General features: G+C 38.7%; 1 pseudogene; it reads left to right on the top strand.

Annotated features, from left to right (window-relative positions):
- The first annotated feature begins 285 nt into the window (after positions 1 to 285).
- On the top strand, positions 286 to 20,504 carry LOC148092495 (S-formylglutathione hydrolase pseudogene; annotated as a pseudogene).
- Positions 20,505 to 20,625: the final 121 nt, after the last annotated feature.

Raw genomic sequence — 20,625 nt, 5'->3', positions numbered from 1 at the left:
CGTTCTCTATGGAAACACGCCTTCCCATAGGCTCGGAAGGTTGTGGGGAAGGCACCGTAAAGAACACACAGCTCAACCTACTTATGTTACTCAGAATCAAAGCGCAGATGAGCTGAGTCACTTTCCCAAGACTGTAAACTAGTGGTACAGGCAACGTTCACTCCCAGGTCTTCATCAGCTTGAACCCCAACACCTCCTTACGGAGATCATACGCCAGTGGTGCTCTCCCCATCAGCTTCACGCGTACCTCTGGGCCAGGGGTCAGGCACTGTGCTAGGTGCTACGATGAAAAAGGGACTGAGACATGATTGTGTTCTTAAAGAGCTCATGGTCTTTAGAAGCTCCCAGAGGAATGGGAAAGATGGGAAGGCTCTGATTAAAGTAGAGTCGTCTCTGGCCGTGTAAGAGAGAGAACAGTAGAGAGGATGGTGATTTAAATTAAATAAAGCCTCTGTGGTTTTTTTGGTTCTGGTTTTCATAGTCTGCATGTTTAATCACTTGAAAACCTCTAACATCTCGCGTCCATTAAATAAAACCAACGATGCTGGACCGGTTTAAATTACTAGGAAATAAATCGCTGTGCACCAACCCAGTATCTTACAAAACCAGCAGGGCTGGCCACAAGGGGAGGGAGGGCAGGGGTCTTCCCTGGCAAGTGGCTGGGCACTAGGAAGGGCTAGGGGAGAGAGAAAAAGGCTCCCAAACAGAAGGGGACTGATTGTCCTAATGGGAGAGGTGCGAAGGCACATCAGAAGAATGGAACTTGGTGGGAGGGGGTGCAAACCAGGCTAGTGCTTTCTCCACCAGGGACAGTGTTGGAGGGGGCACGGTGCTCCTGCTTACCCACCCTTGGCACTGGGAGAACCAGTGACCCATGAGCCTCTCTTCTCTAAACAGTCTTTCTCAAAATGTCATGTAATGGCTTTGTGTACAGCAGACTGAGAAAACAAATCTTGGCCCAGCCACTTACCTCTTTATCTGTAAATAAGGATGGTAGTAATGTTCAACAACTAGAATTGTGACAGTGTAGTAGCAGAGAGCCTCTTGGTCTGGTGACCCCATAAAGCTGTTGGCAGTGCAAAACCCTTAGAAATCACAGGAGGGAAGGGGGGGCGGGGGACAGCTCAGCAGGATGTGTGGAGTGGGGAGATGGGAGGAAAGCTGTAGCGGCAGCCACTGCGGGCTCCTTGGTGACTGAAGTGTGGCTGCCAGCCCTTCATACCAGGCCAAGTCTAGGGCAGACCTGATCAGCAGAGAGCCTTCAACCTCAGTGTTCAGGATCTCCATCCCATCCCCGCTTCTCATCCCCACCATATGGGCACCAAGTGGCTAGTTTAGAATGATTTAGGCAAATGTCACCCTCTCCACTGGGAATAGTTGGAACATTGCTTGTTTTTCTTTTCTTCTTCTTCTTTTTTTTAATGTAAAATGATGGTTTTTTTCATTATAAAAAGAATACATGTCATTTTTTAAAATCAGAAAAAGAAAAGTGTTGAAATATAAACTCTTAATATTTTGAAGCATCACCATCTTTTAAACACAGCATGGCACTGACTTGTTGAAAGAGGTTTGATAAATGAATATCAATATTTCAGCACAGTTTCATGAAAAATGCTTTCCTTGGCTGAAGCTTTAAAGTGTCACAATAATAATAATAAATATATTCAGAGGATACATTTGCATCGTTTTAGGTATCTTGATTGGTATCTGTATTATTCTATATATTTAGTATAACATGTGTATTTTGTGCTTATAAATTTGAGAAACATAAGTGAATATACATTATGTCAAAGCCATATTTGATACATAATCATAATAAATTAATATTTAGCACTCTATGCTTTCTGGGCATGGTGAAATACAAAAATAAATGCCCTCAAGAGCTCACAGTCTCGTTGGGGAAACAACCATTTCATTGCTGCCAGAAACTGACCTCATTGTCTTGCTAGCAGCTACTGACTACGGTCCAAGATTCTAAAAAAAGACATCCCGACTTACAAATCAACTCCAAATTATAGAACAAATACAGTCGGGTACTCACCACCGGTTCTATTGCCTTCTTTTTCAGTCGTTGGTGCTACGCCATACACTGCCTACTCAAGGGTAAATGTAGTTAGTGTGCTGAGACCTTGTCCTACTCACACAGTAGATGGAAAATGGACGAAATTATTCGCATGGGTCAAGCCATGTGGGCTTTTAAAATTATTAGATTATTTAGCAATAGAAATTTTCGTCCTGAATTACCTATCTGCCTTGGTTTTTTCATTCATTTTAGAAGTATACCCATAGGATAACATTGAGTCATACTCAAAAGAATGATTGTTTATCCACTTATCTGGTACACTAGCAAAGGGAGGCATATTTAGCCCAATCTCCGTTGCTTGGCAACGGCATCAGCTTTCCATTCTAGTTAACCAGCTGTGGATAGAGCCCGTTAGAGTCCAAGGATTGAGCTGACACTCACATATTCACCAGAGGCTTAGAGCTAAGGTTGGTGACTGAGCTAGGAGCTCAACAGAATCGATGCTTCCTGTATTTATAAGATAATAGACTCTAAGATTTGAAGGCCCAGAATATTATTTAATCTAAGTGCCATCCTGTCTGTAACTTCACTACAGAGGTCTGGACCAACCACGGTATGAACATCTGCCAAGTTTAGTGAACTATTACACTCGAAACTTTTTTCAACAATGCACTAGCATGTTTGAGTTTAAGCAGATGGTGAGGTTCCCAAATATTAACAATGTTTATATTCCAACAGTTTTTGTTTTCTGATTTTTCAAAAGGCCATGCATTCTTTTCACAATGAAGAAAAACACTATTGTTTATCCCATCTTTGGACAGATTTTACCCATAAAAAGTCTTCCTTATGCTGAGACAAAAATCTCTCTAGTAATTCCCCCCTGAAAGATAGTTTGCCTGTTTCTGCCTCGTAGATCAAACCTAATTTCTTTCCCATATGACAGCCTAACAACATTTTTATGCTCATCCAAGTTTTTCCTTCACACTAGATTTTCTATTTCTTGAATCAAGACTCTCACACATAGTGCCTAGTTTCATCATGATCCTGATCACTCATCTCTAAACTCAAACTGGTTTGTTTTCATATACTGGTTTTGAACTGGGACTCTGAGAGTGGAATGCAGCCATCCAGTAACCACATAGTAAATTGGGACAATGCTCTAACCTGAGTTGGTATCATGCTTAGTTGATACCATGCTTCCATTCATGCTCCTCAAGATTGCATGACCTATTTATCCAAACAATATTTGGAGTTGGTACATATTGAGTTTATTGAAAGCAAAAACTTCTGTGGTTTGTCCACATACACAGCTATTAAACAAAGTCTCCTCCATCATGTTCATATGCTTCAGGGGATTTTGGACCCAAAAGCAAGATTTTAAATTTATCCTGCTACATCTCATCTTATTTCTGTCCCTGAAGTTAATCAATCAAAATCTCCCGAATCTTTCCTCCAATAATCCTTTCAGCTTGGCGTCATGCAAAATCTTTTATGAACTACGCCATTTATACTCTACCCAAGTAAATGACAGAAATGTTTAATAGATGAAAAGAACAAAGCGCCGTGGTAAGTCTTCAAACGCATCACCATACTGACAGTGATTCATTAATCCACCCTTGATTATAGTCATTGAAGGCAGTTATTAATCCCATGGTATCCATTACACATCATTGTCAAATGCCCGGAGAAACCAGAAGACGAGACTAAGATATGCTGGCCACCTCCTACTTTCAAGTAGTTTATATTACCTCACTTCATTCATTATTTTATCCAACAAATACTTATTGACTACCTATTATATGCCAGGTGCTGCTCTGGGCTCTGGGGATACACAGTAAAAACAGGTTTTTTTGTATTATCATGCATACTACCCATATTAGACTCATTCTGCAGAGGAAGGAAACGAGGCTCAGTGATATGAACTAACTCCCAGGGTGGGCATGTAATAGCATCCGAGTCAGGATCCAAACCTAATTTTGACCACATAAGTGTCCTCATGGCTGGATGCCTCTGAAGTTCACACCCACTGGAGCTCCCTCACCTCACTCACTTCAACTTCTTCATTTTTTGCTTTCTATGCATAGTGATTTCCTCTCTATTAAAGCCCCTGTCCAGTGACTCTAAGGAGTGACTGATGGTGGGAATTCTAGCCATCCCAGCAGACTAATGGGGAAAATGTTTGGGGCAAGCGGGCCACCAGTTTATAAGGAATCACTAGCTTTCTGTGCTCTCCTTGCGGCTACTCACTTCTGGCTCTGTTATCCCCTTAACATGGACCCATCTCTTGCAAAAGTGAATGGATACTCCTAAGTGGAGATAGGCAGACTGAAGCACATTCAATTTCATACTTATAAGTAATAAAATGCACCTCAGTTATAGTGGGTATTGACTACGTCATGCCCCAAATCATGCCTTGGAGAAGAGAATGAGGGTTGAGAATTCCCAGTGCTAGCTTCCAGTTCCCAAGAAAACACTTAAGTGTGTTTAACACAAAAAACAACAGCAAAGTTCAGATCTCTTATATTTGTATTTTTTAGGGAACAAATTTCAGTTCATGTCCTTAATTTTTCACAAATATCTTATTTCCCTAAAAATCATAATTAACTAGATTTTTTCATGAAAAGGTAATAACTGAAACTGGGTTAAATTTTTTAATAGAGCAAAAGGGAATATATATATATATATATATACACACATATATACGTGTGTGTGTGTGTATAAACATATATATTAAAATAAGCCTCCTGAATTTTCACATCTCTCTTTGTGTCACTCAGAAATAATCGAGTCTAGTTACCTGGGTATTCTTCCAGACTTCATTTTCTATGCACATACGTATATGTATGTGGGGTCTTTTCTTGGAGGTCTTCCCAACTTAGACAGGGCAACTTGCCACATTCTTTCTAATATTTGCATCATATACTCCTTTATGAATGTACTTCATCTGATTTAACCAGCCTCCTATTGATGGACGTTTAGCTTTTTTCTAGCTTTCACAATTAAAAGCAATTAATTTTATTAATTCAAAATGTATAACATGTACCAAGTGCCAAGCTGTGTTCTAAAGCATTTTACAAAAGTGAGCTCATTTATTCTCTAAAATAACCCACTGAAGTAGGTACTAATCTCATCATCTCTATTTTATAGATGAGGAAACTGAAAATAAAGGGACTTGTCCCAGGTCACGAGGCTATAAAACACTAGAGCTGGAATTCAAACCCACACCTCTCTGGTTCAAGACTCCCTGCGAAGCTCTGATGGGCCTCGATGCCTCTCCACTGCCCAAGCACAACTGTCTCTTCCTGAAGCAGACCAGCTGCTGGGCTTAAGGAATGAAAGATGCTTTTAGTAGCCACCATTAGCATGTGAAAAAAACTGAGGAAGGAGAGAAAAAAAATAGATGACAAAATTTGTGGAGAGCCACTTCCATTCCACTCCATGGTGCTCATTCCCAGTGACCTCTGCAAAGCTTTTTGAAAGGCAGACAGACCAAACCATCCTAAGCCATAAATTCCCCGGCAAGCGTGAAGTCACGTCAACCAGGCACATTGAAGGAGTGGAGGTGACCAGCCCAAAGAGCACTAGCGTTTAAACCCTGCAGAAAAACAGTCAAGACACTAACTCAGTTTTGTACAAAGCCTCACTGGTAGCATGATTTTAAGTTAAGGGTAAACAATCTAATCAAGGCATTTTAAAAGAAGAATTTGTCTCAAGAAATCTTTTTATCAGAGTTACAATTATAGCTTCTCAGTCTGAGGAGAAGCAATTTTGTTGCTCTAAAAAGCTCAAAAGCCAAAATGCACTCAATTTTTTACCCCAGAAGCAGAGCAATTTGTTCTCTGGTGCCGGTTTTTATGTTTCTAAAAGATGACATTGCATGCTGCCGGTAGTAATACTATGTGAATTCCAAAAGACTTGGGTAGAATCTTGTTGATGCTTTGGGTTTTAAACTTGACAAACGCTCCCCTCCCATTCCCAAGTGGTAAATATAAAAAATACCCACCAGTGTCTTTTAGTACATACAATGCTAATTAGATCACTGCTCTAATTCTATTTCTGGCCTTTGGTACAGCTGGAGCTTTGCTGGTATATTAGTAACGACATAAATGTTTGCACATTTTTGAAGGTGTGAGAATGTGAATCACCTTGAGAGAAACCGTTTTGATCAGAACATGAGAGCTACATCTGAACAATTTCTTTACTATTGTATATTACTGGTGGTAAAAAGGCAATTTGAACTTTAAGATAAAAAAATATAAAGAATAAATGAAAGAAAAGGTTCATGCAAAGTATATGTAACTATACAACTCTTGGATCAGGTGGCCAGAAGAGAAAAACTCAGAAAATTAATGGCTCATCTGAGAGACACCATTAATATAATGATCTGATAAAAAGATAACATTTTCCAAGATTTAGAAGAATTTATAAATAAATTTCCAGAAGTACTGAAAATTTTTGAAATGATTCTTGACATTTTTTTTGATAACTCCAGAGAGAAGACCCACCAAAGATTCAAAGTCCGCTGTCCCCCAACTTTCACCTCCCAGTCCTGGCTCTGCCCTCCCATCTAGCATGATCTCATTATAAAACCACAAGAGCTGCACACCCCAAGAGAGGGTGTGAGCACTCGATAACCATTTTAATCTTCTGCTTCTGCAAATAAAAGATGGGCCTTCACCATTGAAATAAATAAATATATATACCATTTCTCTACTTGAATTAAAATCATATCTGATAAGATTACATCTACATCAGAAATACCATCTACAGCAGTCGCCCTTATCCAGGGGGGATATGTTCCAGGACCCTGAAATAGCGGATAGTACCAAACCCTCTATATACTGGTTTTCCTATCCACACATACCCATGATAAGGTTTACTTTATAAATTAAGCACAGTAAGAGATAAGCAGCAATAACTAATAATAAAATGAAACAGTTAGAATAATATACTATAATAAAAGTTATGTGAATGTGCTCTCTCCCTGATAACCAAGACGGTTACCAAGTGACTAACAGGTGGGGAGTGTCTGCAGCAAGGAGATACTGGACAAAGAGATGATTTACACCCGGGCGGGACAGAATGGGACAGCTCACTCAGAACAGCACGAAGTTTAAAACAAAAGTCTGTATTTCTGGAATTTTCCAGTTAATATTTTCAGAAAACAGCTGACCCCAATAACTGAAACCACAGAAAGCAACACCACGGATGGGGTGGAGGGGCGCAACTGTAAGAACTTTAGGCAATTACAGGGATAATTAGGTTTGTATTTATATCTCCTATGTAGGAAAAAATTGTGAAAGACTTTGAAATGTACCAAAAGATGTTTTCAAAGGAAAATTATGTTTTGCTTATGTCGCCCGCCCCTGGATTATCTGGTTCTTCTGGGCGTGTATCTGTTATTGCCATTGAGCTGCTTTATAACTCTGTAAGTGGTAGATAATACCACAATGCAAATTTTTTTGTCAGTAGACACGCAAATATGTTCTGTCAAGTGGAGAGACAATTGCTTTCTGTTCTTTATCCTGCAAAAATAACCAATTTTGCATCTATTTGCAAATCTGTTTCATGGCCTACCTATGCCTCTGCTTTTTTATTTCTCCTTGGAACCAGTTATAACATTTTACTGGTTCCCTTATTAATTAATGAGTTAATTAAGCTGTTCAACACATATTAAATTTATATGTGTATAAAAATCATAATTTTATGGTTTTTGAAAATTATATTTAACCAATTACTATATATTTGAATTTAATTAATTTTTAAAATTACTCAAGTTATCACTTCATTTTGCAAGAGAATCTCTAGGTTCTTATTCCCAGTAACATAATATGGGAACATGATTACTTCCTCCAGCTCATCATCTTTACCTCTCAAATAAATTTTTTTCTTGTAATTTCCTATGATCTTTTGTTTCACCTAAAATGTTTCACTCACAGACTTCCTTGGGGGCTTTAGTTGGGAAGATTCATCAAACAGGGGCCATTATGACTATTTCATTAGTGGAATAGATTTATTCCCCCCTCTTTTTAATCCTCACTTGATAATATGTTTTTATTAATTTTTAGAAAGAGAGAGAGAGAAAGAGAGAGAAACACTGGTGTGAGAGAGAAACATGGACCAGTTGTCTCGCATACTCACCCTGACCGGGGATGGAACCCACAACCCTTTGGGGTATGGGACAACTCTCCCACCAACTAAGCCACCCAACCAGGGTTTTTTTGGGGGGAGGGCTATATTTTTGGTTTACTTTATATATCATTGCTCTTCTTCATTTTCTCTTTTTATTTTTCAGTATCGAAGCCAGTTGAGCCAACAAAGTGCAGCTAACTAATTTTAGGTAGAATGTATGTTTGTGATGAGGCTCAAATTCGAAAAATGCCCCCCAAAAAGCCTTAAAGTAATATAGGACTTGCATAATTTTTTCAGATTCTCCTAATGTATAAATTATTGCTGAGAGTATATTAGGTATTTGAGAAAAGAGAATCCCTAGCTTCTGGGAAATCTTTTTAAAAATGTGTCACAGTTCTTTGAACAATAATTACTAAGATCTTGGATATTATAATAACCACACACACACTTACACACACATGCCCTCCCCCCAAAAGTACTGAGAAGAAAATATATACTTTTCATTGAAACTGATTTCAAAGGAGGACCAGGAAGGTAAGTTAGCTCTCATAGTGAGCGCCAGAACCCCCCCCCCCCCCCCCCGCATCCACAGCAATCTCTTTAACGAGGGGTGAGAATCATGAGTTAATTTTTTCTTTGACTTTACTCTTTCAGGAAATCTATAAATAGAAACTGTTGTCAAGTCTGAGCCTCAAGCTCCCCAGGAAACAGAGTATTCATAGGAACAAATAGACCCAAGAATGCTACTTATGTTTACAGATACAGCAATCTCGTTTTAGTTTTATATTTACTAATGCCATAAATGCCAACATTTTCTATCATACTCTTTACTCAATCAAAGTGATGCTTTGCATAAAAAGTCCTCTGTCCTGCCATGTCCCTTTCTGATCTCAATAGTTCCTCTGGTCGCTTGTAGGCGGTATAGGGTGGTATTTAACAGTCAAGCCAGATCATACCATTTACTATTATTTACTCAACCTCCCAATTCCCATTCTGGAAAATGGCTAATAGTGAATCGTATTTTACAGGGCCGCTCTGAGGATTAAGAAACTAACTTAATGCTTATAAACAAGGTATCCAGGATGCAGTCGGCAGTCAATGAATATTTATTAGCCGCTCAAAAGTCAAAGAGTGACTAAAAAAGGTGCATACAAAGTCATTTTAGGCAATAACTTGGGAACCGTCCACTCCAATTAGTGCAACTCTGCCTTCCTTCCATAGGAAGCAAGAGAGGAGCTCTTTGCCTGGAAGCATGGTGCCAGGTGGAAGACAGAGGGGGCAACCCCTTCTTAAAGAACCAGCCAACAAAATGAACGTAGAAGTTTCGTGAGCGTTTGTTAAATGATCCCCTGAGATAGCCTCTCTCAAGGGTGGCACGCGCATCTCCGATGGCTCTGAAATATCGTCCAGGTGGTCTGTGAATTCCCTGCAGAGTCCAGCACAGAGACAAGTCAAAAGAACACCTCGCTGCTCTAAATAAATTTAGGTCTCCCAACCCAGATAAATTATGTCCCAGAAAACGGAGGCAATGAGCAAATGAATTTATCAAATGATTGTAAATTGTCCTTAAGGCATCTTGGAGAACAAAACACATGACAAAAAAAAAAATGTTTTTAATGAAACTGTTACCTTCTTGCTCACAAGGTAGAGTCTGCGAGTGATCAGTCTACGCATTCAGCAGAGATGGCAGACAGAAGGCTAGGAGATATTATTAAGTGAATAGGTAAGTACTTGGAAGACAAAGGGGAATGGGTGGAAATGAAAAAGACTGATAACATCTTAGTGAGAGAAAGAACACAGCAGTGCTCATCAAACTCGAAGGAGCGTGTGAGTCGTCGGAATCACGTTGAACAGCGGATGCTGACTCAGTGGGTCTGGCTGGGGCCTGAGCGTCCACATTGCTGACAAGCTCCTGGATGATGCCAGTTCTGTTTGCTGTTGGACTGCACTTTGCATAGCTAGGCTATACGCTTGAAAGAAATACAAATTGGGGGAAAATGTATAATATTCATTAGGCTTTTAAAATGTGCATGCCTTTCATCACAGCAATTCTATTTCTAGAAATGAATTTTTTCTCATTTGCCTGAAGAGGAAAGGATGTTCATAATTGTATTGTTTATAAAAGCAAAATTTTGACAACAACCTAAATGTCTATCAGTAGGGGAGAAGTAAAGTAGGTTATGGTAAACTGAGGACCATTTCAAAGTCATGATAGAGACTATTTGCTGTTATGGAAAATCCTCAGGTATTTTATTAAAAGAGATAATATAGAACCCTATCCAGTACAGTTTTAAAGAAACAAACATGTATATCAATACATACATGTAAATATATAAGAAAGTATCCAGCAGGATACCCGTCAATTTCACAGGGCTTTCCTCTGACTAAAGACATGGGGCTAGAGTCTGGGAGTGAAAAGGGAACTTCAACTTTTCGGTCATTTTCCTCCTGTATTTTACATACTTTAACAAAAAGAATTTATTTACAATTTTGTGATTGTTTTTAATAGAAAGGCAAAGGTGACCAGCGAAAGTTGCCATGGGTTCATCTGTTTATCTAAAAGAAAACTTCTGTTTTCTCTAATACTATGCAGGTGTTCCGGGGGCCCGGGGACCTGAAGGTCTCTACTCCACTCTGGGTTCCTGGCTTCCTGCAGTAAAGAATTCAGACAGGAGCCAGCATAGAGTTTAAAGTGAAAAAGTTTATTAGTGAGGCTGTGAGACAGAGTGATTACTCTACAGACAGAGCAACCCCCTCCCCAGTGGAAGTTACCTCTTGTGCTGAGGCTCGTTTAATTTAGGGGTAGGGCATTCAATAAGGGGGAGGAATATCCATAATTTTTCCTGGAAAGGGGTGGAGACTTCTCAGAAGAGCCCCTTCAGCCTTATATAGGCTTTTGGTTTCTGATCCTGGCAGCCCGGGTGTGTGGTTTAGTATGCTAATTTATTACAATGAGTATATAATAAGGCTAGGGGTTACCTTAGGGTGAAATTAGTCTCTATATTGGATCCAGCTGTTCTTCTAGGGTTCTAAGCCATAAATCTATTGGGAGTTGGTCTTACTATCTTCTTGACAATCCTTGTAGCGCTTATCAGTTATAGCCCTTTCCCCATATACCCTATCTCAATACTACTTCTCCTCACACTACTTTTGACACCAAATGCGTGGGTTTTCCACACCAAGTAATTCTGACACTAACTGCCTAGAGCTAGCACAGACCCCCCCCTTTCAGATGCCAGTCACCAGTTTGGGCCTCCAGTACTTCTGACTAGTGTCCTAGGACCCTCTCATCAGGTTTGACAACTTTCTAGAGCAGCTCACAAAACTCTGGAAAACAGTTTACTTACTATTACTTTTTATTATAGTAATAAATATATATACTTTATATATATATTTATTTATTTATAATAAAGGACACAATCAGAAACAGCCAGATGGAAGAGATGCATAGGGAAGGGGTTCAGAGCTTCTCTGCCCTCCCAAAACCTTGATGGGTTCACCAACCAGGAAATTCTCCAGACCCCTTCAGTTAGAGTCTTTATAGAGACTTCATTATGTAGGCATGACTAATTAAATCATTAGCCATTAATAATTAACTCAACCTCTGGCCCCGCTCTCTCTTCCCTGGAGGTCAGGAGGTGGGGATGAAAGTTCCAACTTTCTAATCACATGCTAGATTCCCTTGGCCACCAGCCCTCATCCTTACAGGCTTTCCAAAAGTCACCTCATTAACATAAATTCAGATGTGGTTGACCAGGGTTTGTTATGACTAACAAAAGAGACTTCTTTCCCCTTTATTGCTTTGGAGCTATTTCAGAAACTGGGAACAAAAAGCAAATATGATAACAAAAAATGCTTCTATCACTTTATCACTTAGGAAATTACAAGGGTTTTAGGAGCTCTGTGCCAGGAATTGAGGACAAAGGCCAAAATATATATATTTCTTATTATATCAGAATATCCTTATCAAGGGATTGGATCCAAGGACAATCAGGCAGATTTGTAATTGTTAGAAACAACCAAATCCAGATCTCCATTCACTACCAAGAGAGGTGTCTTGTGGTGTGAGCCAGAACTCTGTCCCGGGTATTATTTTAAAAATATTTTTTACTTGTGCCTTTCATAGGAAAACCAAAAGTGCATGTTATCAAATTTTCAAATGATGTGAGGCTGGAAAAAAATAGCTAATTCTTTCGATTCTAAAACTAGGAATTCAGAAACGTCTTGACTGTCTGGAAATGTTGATCAAATCTAAGAGAATGAAATTGATTTGGGATTAAAGCCCTACCCTTAAATTTAGAAATCCAACAACACAAGTACAAAATGAGGGAAACATGGTTCAATAAAATCTATTTTGACAAGACAGGGACTTCAGCGGACGGACACTCCAAATAAGCTAAGAATATACTGCTATCCACATTTGATTATGTTGATATAAGAAACGTCCACACGTATAAAAACTTGTATGAGTTCATTTGAGCCAAACTGCTGACATATGCCAAGGAGCAAGATTTCCAATGCTTCAGAGAATAACAGTGTTTTGGTTTCTTTTATGCATTTGAAATTAGGGAGGGAATTTAAGGAAGGTTATGTGGAGGTGATAGAGAGCAAGGCAGGGTTGGATTACAGGAGAGTTAACCAGACTGTACTTTCCTGAGGAGGGTTAAGGCTTATTTCAATGGCGTGTTAAACTAGATGCACAGTAACTATGAACAAAGAACTTATAACAGACATTACTACCCATATGACCTGCCCAGTTAGGAATTTTTGGTCAGATCATCCTGTGAAATTACTTTCTATAGACCCTCTGTTCTCGTTCACAATTACATAGTTGAAATTTTTTCTCAAGATTCAAACTAGGACCAAAGAGGGTAAGTTTCATGAAGACAAATTTCAGGTCTCTATAAAATGGATTGTTTTGTGAAGTATAGCATTTCCTGTTGGCCTGTCTAACCATAAAATGGGTTGTTTTGCGAGGTATTGTGTTCCCTATTGCTGGATATGTTCAAGCAGAGAACTACCTCTTGGTTAATTGAGTGGAAAAGCATCAGGTTGACAGCCTTTAAAGCTAATTATGGGATTCTAAAAATGTACAATTTTATGACATGGGTTAATAACTGACCTGTGATTTTTAATGTTTAAGAAATATGATATCATAGCTTAAATAAATATTTTTATTCACTTGACCAATTCTGTCAAGAATGATAGTCTTACAATAGGCATGGGAAGTAAAGTTGGTGGTCCGAGGGATTTCTGCGTCCGTGAATATGGCATCTACTCCTTTGTTACAGGTACCTCCCTAATTTCCAAATCTGAAAGAGGTGATGAACATCTAGTCTGGACCAGTCTTGTTGAAGATGGCTTAGAATTGTGTGCCTGAAGCAGACGGAATCCTTTGTGCTCAACCTCAGCCTCATCCCAGTGGGGCCAGTAGAGCTCCTTTTCATTCCTCCACCCTCGGACCCTGGCCACGATCATGCAATGGCACCCAGTAGCAAGGATGGCTGCTACCATTTGAGAAACTGGTAGCCGTGGTATAGCGATTCCCCTACCGTACACAATTATATACCACTCTGACAGGAGTTTTTGATGGTATTCCAGAACAAAATCCCTCACCTCCTAGGCAGCAGGGACAGGGCTGTAGATAAATTTTCTGCACCTAGCTCCATGCAGGGACTATACTTTGTACTGTGCCTGCCGACTTTACTGACGTTAATGGGAGCTTTTCTGCCAAAAGATTTCATGTTGCTCTTATACAAAACTACTGTGCCATGTGTTTACTTTTTAACCATCCTCTCACCCCCCCCCCCCCAAAATCAAATTACTCAACCTAATATTTTCATGGCTTAATTTTTGTAGGCCATAAAATTGCTACAGGCTGCCTTAATTTTGCTGTTGGTGTTCGTGTGCATGCTGTTGTCAAGTGAGGAAAAAAATAAACCTTCAAAGGAAAGAGCAAATAGATTCATTATGGGGATTCATGTTGTATATGGGAGGGAGAAATTTGTGTTGTGTGTGTGTGCAATGCTGTCACTCTAAAAACTGATGCAAGTGGACAGAAGTATGCTAATAGTTGTTTACTCTCCAGAAATTTTAAAAAACACACAACACTGGTTTTTAGCATTTGCCAATTTCTAGGGTGTAAATACTCCCACTGTGGTTGATTTCAAGCTACCAATGGAGACACCACTCAGCTTTGCATTGGAAAGAGATATGCTTATAGTCTCTGATGAGTTAAGCAAGCCTCCTCAACTGGAAGTCGGGGAACAAAGTTAGTTGAGTACTTAGAGAAGAAAAACAAATGCCTGTAGCATTTGACACCTGGAGAGAATCTTTCTTCATAAAAGATTTTACAGAGGTATTTAAGGCTGGTTTGGGCTTGGTACCTTAAAATAAAGGAGTATTTGTTTCTTTTTCCTGCCCTTTTGCCAACTATTTTGATCAGCTGTCTAAATTTGCATTCTTACTAAAAAGTATTTTAAGAATGAAAGCTGCAGCTATTCTAATATTTATTTTGAGGTCCTTCCCATCTTTGTAAAGTTGAACCTGTATTTTTACATCAAAAGAGAAACTTATATAACAAAGCTTTGTGGTTGTAAGAAGAAAAGATATCTTTAGAATGATTTCTATACCAGTGACATCCCTTCCTTCAGAAACTATCTACATAAATAGTTTGATACCATTCAATATCATGAAATCTATTATTTATTCCTTGGAGAAAAGAAGAGTGTTGGAAATTCTTGGTTGGATATCCTAACAATCCTTGCCAGCATCTCTTCCTTGCCTCCCTGAAGAAAGCCTATAAGCCAAAATGAACCATGTTTAGCAGGTCTGTCCAATAAGATGGAAGATAAAGCCTACTTAGAGCTTATGAGGGGAAAGGAACACACACTACTATCAGCATTCTCTTTCCTCCCCCTCCCTTCTTTCTGAGTTGAGTGTGAATATGGTGCCTAGATTCGTGGCAGGCTCACGGGGCAACCCGCATGAGGATGAAAGCGAACCCCATTAGAATGGCAGACTGAAAAGAGAAAAAGAGTGGATGAATCCTGGCAACATGGTCAAACCATTTACTAGATGTAGAATGTCTACACCCAGATGTCTTGTTGTATGAGAAAACAGCCCAGAATTTTTAAAATAACTTCATTGAAGTATAATTTACATTCCATAAAATTTATCTACCGCAAGTATACAATTCAATGAGTTTTAGTAAATTATCGAGTTGTGTAACCATCAAAATCTACTTTTCCCCTCAAGCTCATTTTCAATCAATTCCCGTTCCCAGCACTGGCCCTAGGCAAACACTGATCAGCCTCTGACTCTAAACTTACATTTTGTGGACACTTCAAATAAACAAGAGTCATGCAGTATGTAGTCTCTTGCATCTTGCTTCTCTCATTTACAATAATGCTTTTGAAGTTTATCTGTGTTGTAACACGTAGCAGTATTTTTTTAATGCTGAATAGTACTTCATTTGTATAGATATACTTCAGTTTGTTTATCCATTTGTCTATTGGTTGATGACTTGGATGTTTTCAGTTTGGGGTCATTAAAATAATGCAGGTAACATTTATGAGTAAGTTTTTATGGACCTATGTTTTCATTTCTCTTGGCTAGATTCTTAGGAGTAAAATATGGGAGTCACATATGTTTAAATTCTTAGTATGCATATAATGACATTTTGTTGTGACTTTAAATTAATTTCCCTAATGATTTTGAGCACTTTTCTATGTGCCTACCAGTCATTCATATGTCTTCTTTGGTAAAATGTCTATTCAACTTTGTTGTCTGTTTTTAATTAGGTTGTCTTCTCATTTTTCAGTTGTAAGAGTTCTTAATAGACTCTGCATACATGTTCTTTATCAGATATATGATTTACAAATATTTCTCCCAAGTTTATCTTTTCATTTTCTTAATCTTATCTTTTGAAGCACACATTTTTAATTTTTAATAAAGTCCAATTTATCGATTTTTAAAAAAATTTTAGAGCTTGTGCTTTGGTGTCATGGCTGAATTCTTTGCTAACTCAAATGCATGAAGACTTATTCCTATGATTTTTTTATAGAGGTTTATCTTTAGCTCCTTTGGAATTCATTTTTGAGTATAGTGTAAAGCAAGATTCTATGTTTGTTGGTTTATATTACTTAATTTATTCCATGGTGGGGTTTTTTTGCATATGGATATAGTGGACTCGTTGCTATGAAAAGACTATCCTATCTTCATTTTTTTTTTTTTTTTTTTTGTTAATTCTCTCCAAAGATATCTTTTTCATTAATTTTTAGAGAGAATGGAAGGGAGGGAGGGAAGGTTGAGAGAGAGAAAGAGAGAAACATCGATGTGAGAGAGACATGTGGATTTATTGCCTCCCCCACGCACCCAGACTGGGCTGGGGATTGAACCTGAAACCAGGTACATGCCCTAGGAATCGAACCCAAGACTCTCCAGTGTGTAGGCTGACACTCTAACCCCTGAGCCACACTGGCCATGGCTATCCTATCTTCATTTAATTCTCTTGACACTTTATTGAAATCAATTTACCTTAAATGAAATTGAACCTTTGCATCATTCCATATGAAAAAATTAACTCAAAACCATCTAATCCTAGAACATTTTCATTTCTATCAACCCTCTAAGGACCCATTCTCATTAACAATTGTTCCCTATTATGGTCTGCCCACACACAGTGCTTGGAAACCACCAATCTACTTTATGTCTTTGATTTGCTTATTCTGGACATTTCACATAAATTTAATTGTACAGTATATGACCTTTTGTGCCTCACTTCTTTCACTTAGATTATGTTTTCTATGTTCATCCATTTCATATCTTGTATTGGTACTTCATGTCTTTTCAGGGCTGAATAATATTTTGTCATATGAATATACCACATTTTATTTATCCATTCACTCATTGATGAATATTTAGGTTATTTCCACTTTTTAGATATAATGTTGTTATGAACATTAGCATAGACTTTTTTACGTGATCATATGTTTTTATTTCCGGGTCATAAGTAAAATCTATGCTTAGCATCTTGAGAAATTGCCAAACAGTTTTCCAAAATGTCCTCATCATTTTGCAGTCTAACAGCACTGTGTATGAGGAGGGTTTCATTAGATAGAGGGGCCACAGTTTGTTTATCCATTTTCCAGTTGAGGAACACTTAGGTTGTTTCCAGATTTTAGCAGTTATGAAAAAAAGCCACTATAAACATTCATGTATAGGTTCTGTGTAAACATGAGCTTTGTTACTTGAGAGTAGAATTGATGGGTCATATTGTAAGTATATGTTAAACTTTATAAGAAATTGTCACACTTATAGCAATGTCATTTTGCTTTCCCACCACCAATGTATGGGGCTTCTAGTTGTTCTTCATCTTTGTCAGCACTTGGTATTGTCAGATTTTTCTTTTTATTATTTTAGTCATTTTAAAGGATGATATCTCATTATAATTTTAATTTACATTTCTTTAATGATGGATATGAACATCTTTAACTGTGCTTATTTTATGTAAAGATATTTTTGAGAAATACAGAGACACACTCTTACTCATGATTTTACACAGTGACACAATGGGAAAGATTTGCAGTAGCTGAGAGTAGGAGAAGATTTTTACAATTTACATTCTACTCATAGTTATTTATGTACTATTTAAATTTTGTCAAGAGCAAGTTTATTTAAAATTTTAAAATTTGTTTTTTTTAAATTTTTTCCTTTGCCCGGCTGATGTGGCTCAGTTGCCAGTTTGATTCCAGGTCAGGGCACATACTGGGGTTGTGGGCTCCATCCCCAGTAGGGGATGTGCAGGAAGCAGCTGATCAATGTTTCTCTTTTATTACTGTTTGTATCTCTCCCTTTCCCTTCCTCTCACTCTAAAAACTCAAACATTAAAAACTAAAAATAAAATAAGTAAAAAATTTTCTCCTTTATATAAAACCATCTCTGTGCCTTATTAATCCTTTAATAGGGCTTCATATGCAAAAAATAAGGATAGTAGGTTATCCAACAACTATGGGGTAACCAGGTTTTAAAGGGGGTTGCATCCAGGTATATAAAAAAATCTGTTTTCCATCCATTTTTGTTGTTGTTATTTCCTTAGTTGACACCTCACCATAAAGTAAAAATTGATGTTATTTCATATATTTCCCCCCAAAATCATTAACCCATCACTTTGGTGACTTTAATAAAAAATAACAAAAAACAATGTCATATGCTCAAACATGCCTGTCAAATGAAGAAATAAAAGCTTAGAAGGGAGCAATGGGAATTTTCATTAGAGATCCAAATGTCTAAAATTGGAAAGACTGAACACACCAAGTGCTGATGAAGACACGGAGCAACCGAAACTGTCATACACTCCTGGTGGAAATATGAAATGTTACAACCAACTTGGAAAGCATTTTGTTGGTTTCTTTAAAAGTTTCCAAACACCTGTACCGTGTGGCCCAGTCATCCCACTCCTAGGTATTTACTTGAGAGGAAGTAAAGCATACATTCATACAAAGACTCATACACAAATGTTCATAGCAGCTTTATTTGTATATTCCCAGACTCTCCAGCCGCCCTTCAACACAGGGATGGATAAACAAATTGAGGGATATCCATAAAATGGAACACTACTCGGCAACAAAAAGACCACCGTGACTTTCAAACAATTATGCCAAGTGAAAAAAGCCTGACAAAAAAAAGAAAACCAGCTGCTTGGTTCCACTTATGTAAAATTCTAGAAATTGGAAACTAATCAGAAATTACAGAAAGCAGATCAGTGGGTGCTCGGGAATGGGAGAAGGGGCGTGGGGGGCAAGGAAAGAAGATTACAAAAATGCCAGAGGAAACTCTCGGGGGTGACGGATACTCTCATTATCTTGGCTGTGGTGATGGTTTCGTAGGCGTATATAGATGCCAACACTTAACAAATGATGCAATTTAAATATGTGTAATTTATTTTTATGTCAATTATCCATCAAGAAAGCTGCTAAGAAAGCAATATCTGAAAAGCGTTTGACCTCCTTAATATATAAATATATTACATAAATGAGAAGCCACACTGATGAGTTTAAACTGCAGACCGTGGCTCAGCGGTTGAGCATCGACCTAGGATCCAGGAGATCGCGGTTTGATTCCCGGTCAGGGCCCGCAGGAGGCAGCCGATCAATGACTCTCATCATTGATGTTTCTATCTCCCTCTCCCTCTCCCTTCCTCTCTCTGAAATCAATAAAGACATGTTTCAAAACAAAACCTTAGAAACATTAGATGACGGTGATGAGGAGGAAGGAGTGTCAGAGATGGGCTGTTTAAGTGGCAGAACCCTTTTCTCCTCTCAACTCTTTTCCTCCTGCAACCTACTGATCGACCAAACGCTGTGCTGTGCAAAGCAGTCGCCACCAGCATATGTGGCTACTGTGCCCTTGAAAAGTGTCCAGTGAAGAGCTAAATTGTTCATTTTATTTTATTTTAATTAATGCATTAAATTAATTTAAATTATAATAGCCACGTGTCTAGTGGCTACCATGTTGAACAGAGCAACCCGAGAGAACTTGCTAGAAATCTGTTTGATTGCCATTCTTCCCCCGATTGCTGTTTTAACTCTCCTGTCCTCGCCACAGGGTGACTGATAAAGAAAGTGGGTGCTGGCGGTGGCGGTGGAGGCTTCTGCTCTGGAGATGAAGCGGGCGGGAGGAGGGACACACACCTGAACTTTTCACATCAAACTTAGGTGAACTTCATCACCCCAGAAAGTTCTTTTGGGCGGCACTGCTCTCTAGAGGGTTGCTGAAGGTGCCTGAACATGCCAGGTTTAAAATAACATGCAAAATGAAATTTGCTGTCTGCTTACTTCCAAAGCCAGGAACTGAAAACGTTGATGAACTGGGCTGGCTGCTGCCTGAAAACACACACAGCAAATGCTACCAGGAATCAGCCAGTGGGCTGAGGGCTCAGGGCGCAGCCTGGTCAGCACTGCTCCAGAGACCAGGTAAAGACACGATCTGGGACTTGGGCACTGGGGCTGGATTTTATGTGGATACTTGAAAAACTATCTACAGAATGTACTCTTACATAATGAATAAGCTTCCCCCACTGATAAATGCCAATTTTCCAGTGGACCATGGAAAATTGGCTATTTTTGGCCACTCCGTGGGAGGCCATGGAGCTCTTACTTGTGCTTTGACGAATCCTGGAAAATGCAAATCTGTGTCAGCATTTGCTCCAATTTGCAACCAGCTCTCTGTTTGGGGGTGAGTGGGAGGGCAAAAATCTCTCAATGGATATTTAGAATCAGATCAAAATAAGTGAAAGGCTTATGATGTTGCTGTCCTTAGGAAATTTTTTTATTCAGGTTGTGGTTAGACATGATCAAGGAGATGATAACTAAACATTTCATCAAGACAGCTACTTCCTGACAATTATTTTTAGATGACAAGAGGGTTGTAACTATAGTTACTTTTCATTGCAATCTTTATTAATGACG

Source organism: Miniopterus natalensis, chromosome 9 (assembly GCF_054644295.1).
Source record: "Miniopterus natalensis isolate mMinNat1 chromosome 9, mMinNat1.hap1, whole genome shotgun sequence".
NCBI lineage: Eukaryota > Metazoa > Chordata > Mammalia > Chiroptera > Miniopteridae > Miniopterus > Miniopterus natalensis.
Note: the sequence above shows the minus strand (reverse complement) of the source record. Positions and strands in the feature narration are given on the sequence as shown.